This window comes from Salvelinus fontinalis, unplaced genomic scaffold (genome assembly GCF_029448725.1).
Source record: "Salvelinus fontinalis isolate EN_2023a unplaced genomic scaffold, ASM2944872v1 scaffold_1545, whole genome shotgun sequence".
In the NCBI taxonomy this organism is placed as follows: Eukaryota; Metazoa; Chordata; class Actinopteri; order Salmoniformes; family Salmonidae; genus Salvelinus; species Salvelinus fontinalis.
The window spans coordinates 4,286-11,053 of record NW_026601754.1 but is presented as its reverse complement, the minus strand read 5'-3'; positions in this window follow the sequence as shown (position 1 = coordinate 11,053).

The following is a 6,768-nucleotide window of genomic DNA, read 5'->3' as shown; positions in this document are numbered from 1 at the left end:
GTTGCTATGAAGAAATGTGTATTGAATGGTGGCAGATAAGGTCATCACCTGGATTACAATACTGGATCACTCAGCACCTCCTCCACTGGATCACAATACTGGATCATTCAGCACCTCCTCCACTGGATCACAATACTGGATCATTCAGCACCTCCTCCACTGGATCACAATACTGGATCACTCAGCACTGCTTCCACTGGATCACTCAGCACCTCCTCCACTGGATCACAATACTGGATCATTCAGCACCTCCTCCACTGGATCACAATACTGGATCATTCAGCACCTCCTCCACTAGATCACAATACTGGATCATTCAGCACCTCCTCCACTGGATCACAATACTGGATCACTCAGCACCTCCTCCACTGGATCACAATACTGGATCATTCAGCACCTCCTCCACTGGATCACAATACTGGATCACTCAGCACTGCTTCCACTGGATCACTCAGCACCTCCTCCACTAGATCACAATACTGGATCACTCAGCACTGCTTCCACTGGATCACTCAGCACCTCCTCCACTGGATCACAATACTGGATCATTCAGCACCTCCTCCACTGGATCACAATACTGGATCACTCAGCACCTCCTCCACTGGATCACAATACTGGATCATTCAGCACCTCCTCCACTGGATCACAATACTGGATCACTCAGCACTGCTTCCACTGGATCACAATACTGGATCACATTACTGGATCACTCAGCACTGCTTCCACTGGATCACATTACTGGATCCCATTACTGGATCCAAATACTGGACCCCAATACTGGATCCCATTACTGGATCACAATACTGGATCATGTTATGGTAATCATCTGCAGAAGAAGATAGTAACACCAGCCATACTGTGTGTGTGTGTGTCTTGCTGGGCCATTCATTGTTGTATATGTTACTGTGAGTGTGGAGAGTGTGATGTGAGTGTGGAGAGTGTGATCAATGTGATGGTATTAGAGTAGTGATGATCAACTCCTATCTCTTCTAGTCATTCAAGTTGTTCATGTTACCGATCTGAGCCCCATATAAGCTGATGGTAGGACATCTTCACCTAAATGATACTGAGCTGATAGTAGGACATCTTCCCCTAAATGACTCTGAGCTGATGGTAGGACATCCTCACCTAAATGATACTGAGCTGATGGTAGGACATCTTCACCTAAATGATACTGAGCTGATGATAGGACATCTTCACCTAAATGATACTGAGCTGATGATAGGACATCTTCACCTAAATGATACTGAGCTGATGATAGGACATCTTCACCTAAATGATACTGAGATGATGGTAGGACATCTTCACCTAAATGACACTGAGCTGATGGTAGGACATCTTCACCTAAATGACTCTGAGCTGATGGTAGGACATCTTCACCTAAATGATACTGAGCTGATGATAGGACATCTTCACCTAAATGATACTGAGCTGATGGTAGGACATCTTCACCTAAATGATACTGAGCTGATGGTAGGGCATCCTCACCTAAATGACTCTGAGCTGATGGTAGGACATCTTCACCTAAATGATACTGAGCTGATGGTAGGACATCTTCATCTAAATGATACTGAGCTGATGATAGGACATCTTCGCCTAAATGACACTGAGCTGATGGTAGGGCATCCTCACCTAAATGACTCTGAGCTGATGGTAGGACATCTTCACCTAAATGATACTGAGCTGATGGTAGGACATCCTCACCTAAATGATACTGAGCTGATGATAGGACATCTTCGCCTAAATGACACTGAGCTGATGGTAGGACATCTTCACCTAAATGACTCTGAGCTGATGGTAGGACATCTTCACCTAAATGATACTGAGCTGATGGTAGGACATCTTCACCTAAATGATAATGAGTCTGGAAGTTTACTGTGAAGGTTCTCAAACTATTCATTCTCCATTCGATGAATGTTAAGTCATGTTTTCTTAAACAGCAAATCTTAATTTGTTCATAGATGCTGTTCCATGCTAAAGGCAATGAAACCTAAAGTCAGTATGGTTTGTAAAATGTATATTGTATAGTTTTTCTGTGTTTTTCTTCTAGTTGTAAAAATGCATATGTTTTGTAAATATAAAGAAGGAGATGGAGGTTTGTACCTGTCAGTAACCGAGGTTTGAGTTGTTCTCCATCCTGGATTTCATGTGAGTGCCAGTCTGTTTGTGCTGTACCCCTCATCACTCATTGTCACATGGCTTGACAATGACCAATGGGGTTGGCAGGAGCACAAACAGATCAGGGACAAGGCTAGATGTTATGTAGCATAATGTTCATCCCTGTAATGTAGTAATGACAGATCTGAGACCAGGTTAGATGTTATGTAACATAATCTGCAGCAATGTAATGTAGTAATGACAGATCTGGGACCAGGCTAGATGTTATGTAGATTAATGTTCAGCCCTGTAATGTAGCCACACATAGGTTTAGCTGCCATGGTATCTGTTACCCTCAAATCTCAAGATACAACCCTCTTCATGTATTTCAATGAGTTTAAGTGTGTGTCTGTGTGTGTCTGTCTGTGAGAGAGTGTGTTAAAAAGAAGAAAAAAAGAAATTACTGTACATTCATCGTTGTGGACACTCACAGGACACATTCACTTCGTTTTGTCATCGTGATTGGACATGCTGCTGTTGCATGTTGGAAAAACACCAATCGGAGGGCTCTGCACCCTTCTACGCAATCAACCAGGTGGTACTGTCAGCTGGGTATTGTAGTCCTGCTCACAAGTTATTGCTCTTTTCCAGAACTACAAACATTTGTAGGATTTGTGAATTGAGACTTTTTAATCACTGCCTTTTAGACACTGTGAATTTTTTGGTACTCTATATTTTTGTATATTGTACATTAAATAAAAATTAACTTTGGTGCCAAACATCTGTCAACTGTGCCCTTCTACATTCACTAGGAAGCTTGGTTGATTACTCCATTGTAAAGACTATCATTCAGTTAGCCTCACTACATCACTAGGAAGCTTGGTTGATTACTCCATTGTAAAGACTATCATTCAGTTAGCCTCACTACATCACTAGGAAGCTTGGTTGATTACTCCATTGTAAAGACACTATCATTCAGTTAGCCTCACTACATCACTAGGAAGCTTGGTTGATTACTCCATTGTAAAGACACTACCATCATTTAGCCTCTTGCTCTTTCCCTACAGTCACCATGTATTCAAACTGTATTTGTGCTGAGACCAACTTCAGTCTTCTGACATGTATGGTGCATGGCAACAAGAAGCATAGAGTTAGCCAACACCTACAGTACAGGATGGATACAATCAAACGTATTTATACAGCCCTTTTTACATCAGCAGATGTCACTAAGTGGTTTACAGAAACCCAGCCTAAAACCCCAAACAGCAAGCAATGCAGAGGCAGAAGCACAGTAGCTAGGAACAACACCATAGAAAGGCAAGAACCTAGGAAGAAACCTAGAGAGGAACCAGGCTCTGAGGGGTGGCCAGACCTCTTCTGGCTGTACGGGTAGAGAGGAACCAGGCTCTGAGGGGTGGCCAGTCCTCTTCTGGCTGTACGGGTAGAGAGGAATCAGTCTCAGAGAGGTGGCCAGTCCTGTTCTGGCTGTACGGGTAGAGAGGAATTAGTCTCAGAAGGGATGCCAGTCCTCTTCTGGCTGTACCGGGTAGAGAGGAACCAGTCTCAGAAGGGAAGCCAGTCCTTTTCTGGCTGTACCAGGTAGAGATATAAGAGTAGGTGTGGCCATTAAAGCCAGAATACAAGACTATATTTACCATTCATCATACACACACTGTCTCCAACTGACTGTTTCATCACCAGTACTGTATGAGTCCCAGGTTGACTGTTTCATCACCAGTACTGTATGAGTCCCAGGTTGACTGTTTCATCACCAGTACTGTATGAGTCCCAGCTTGACCGTTTCATCACCAGTACTGTGTGAGTCCCAGCTTGACTGTGTCATCACCAGTACTGTGTGACTCCCAGCTTGACTGTTTCATCACCAGTACTTGACTGTTTCATCACCAGTACTGTGTGAGTCCCAGCTTGACTGTTTCATCACCAGTACTGTATGAGTCCTAGCTTGACTGTTTCATCACCAGTACTGTGTGAGTCCCAGCTGACTGTTTCATCAGTACTGTGTGAGTCCCAGCTGACTGTTTCATCACCAGTACTGTGTGAGTCCCAGCTTGACTGTTTCATCACCAGTACTGTGTGAGTCCCAGCTTGACTGTTTCATCACCAGTACTGTATGAGTCCCAGCTTGACTGTGTCATCACCAGTACTGTATGAGTCCCAGCTTGACTGTTTCATCATCAGTACTGTGTGAGTCCCAGCTTGACTGTTTCATCACCAGTACTTGACTGTTTCATCACCAGTACTGTGTGAGTCCCAGCTTGACTGTTTCATCACCAGTACTGTATGAGTCCTAGCTTGACTGTTTCATCACCAGTACTGTGAGTCCCAGCTGACTGTTTCATCAGTACTGTGTGAGTCCCAGCTGACTGTTTCATCACCAGTACTGTGTGAGTCCCAGCTTGACTGTTTCATCACCAGTACTGTGTGAGTCCCAGCTTGACTGTTTCATCACCAGTACTGTATGAGTCCCAGCTTGACTGTGTCATCACCAGTACTGTATGAGTCCCAGCTTGACTGTTTCATCATCAGTACTGTGTGAGTCCCAGCTTGACTGTTTCATCACCAGTACTGTATGAGTCCCAGCTTGACTGTTTCATCACCAGTACTGTGTGAGTCCCAGCTTGACTGTTTCATCACCAGTACTGTATGAGTCCCAGCTTGACTGTGTCATCACCAGTACTGTATGAGTCCCAGCTTGACTGTTTCATCATCAGTACTGTGTGAGTCCCAGCTGACTGTTTCATCACCAGTACTGTGTGAGTCCCAGCTTGACTGTTTCATCACCAGTACTGTGTGAGTCCCAGCTGACTGTTTCATCACCAGTACTGTGTGAGTCCCAGCTTGACTGTTTCATCACCAGTACTGTATGAGTCCTAGCTTGACTGTTTCATCACCAGTACTGTGTGAGTCCCAGCTGACTGTGTCATCACCAGTACTGTATGAGTCCCAGCTTGACTGTTTCATCACCAGTACTGTATGAGTCCCAGCTTGACTGTGTCATCACCAGTACTGTATGAGTTCCAGCTTGACTGTTTCATCACCAGTACTGTATGAGTCCCAGCTTGACTGTGTCATCACCAGTACTGTATGAGTCCCAGCTTGACTGTGTCATCACCAGTACTGTGTGAGTCCCAGCTTGACTGTTTCATCACCAGTACTGTATGAGTCCCAGCTTGACTGTGTCATCACCAGTACTGTATGAGTTCCAGCTTGACTGTTTCATCATCAGTACTGTATGAGTTCCAGCTTGACTGTTTCATCATCAGTACTGTATGAGTTCCAGCTTGACTGTTTCATCATCAGTACTGTGTGAATCCCAGCTTGACTGTTTCATCATCAGTACTGTGTGAATCCCAGCTTGACTGTTTCATCACCAGTACTGTATGAGTTCCAGCTTGACTGTTTCATCATCAGTACTGTATGAGTTCCAGCTTGACTGTTTCATCATCAGTACTGTGTGAATCCCAGCTTGACTGTTTCATCACCAGTACTGTATGAGTCCCAGCTTGACTGTGTCATCACCAGTACTGTATGAGTCCCAGCTTGACTGTGTCGTCACCAGTACTGTATGAGTCCCAGCTTGACTGTTTCATCACCAGTACTGTATGAGTCCCAGCTTGACTGTGTCATCACCAGTACTGTATGAGTTCCAGCTTGACTGTTTCATCATCAGTACTGTATGAGTTCCAGCTTGACTGTTTCATCATCAGTACTGTGTGAATCCCAGCTTGACTGTTTCATCACCAGTACTGTATGAGTTCCAGCTTGACTGTTTCATCATCAGTACTGTATGAGTTCCAGCTTGACTGTTTCATCATCAGTACTGTGTGAATCCCAGCTTGACTGTTTCATCACCAGTACTGTATGAGTTCCAGCTTGACTGTTTCATCATCAGTACTGTATGAGTTCCAGCTTGACTGTTTCATCATCAGTACTGTGTGAATCCCAGCTTGACTGTGTCATCACCAGTACTGTATGAGTTCCAGCTTGACTGTTTCATCATCAGTACTGTATGAGTTCCAGCTTGACTGTTTCATCACCAGTACTGTGTGAGTCCTAGCTTGCCCACTTTGCTTGTATCTCTTAAAAGTGTCTCACTGAATGGTATCAGATTGTTATTACTACTGAGACACACCACCATTGACCCCTCATTCCAAAACCTGTCAGAGAGAATCCAGATCCACACTGACTTGTAATGCTGCAGTACTCTCTTTCCCCCCCAACACATCCTAGCGTGAGATCAAGGTTGACTTTGGCTATGCTTCGGCATTCACAAGGTGTTATGCACTATTTGATGCGCAAGATAAATTGTGTGAAACCTGTCACCTGCAATCAACCAATTCATGCACAACCCGGCATGAACTCAAGTACGCATGCACACATGCACACATGCACACAATCTCTCTTTCTCGCTCTCACACAAATAAACACACATACACTCTCTATCTGTCTCTCTCTCTGTCTCTCTCTTTTTCTCCCTGTTTGTCTCTGTCTGTTTCTCTTTTTTCTGTCTGTCTGTCTGTTTCTGTCTGTCTATTTCTGTCTGTCTGTCTGTTTCTGTCTGTCTGTTTCTCTTTTTCTGTCTGTCTGTTTCTCGTTTTCTGTCTGTCTGTCTGTTTCTGTCTGTCTATTTCTGTCTGTCTGTCTGTCTGT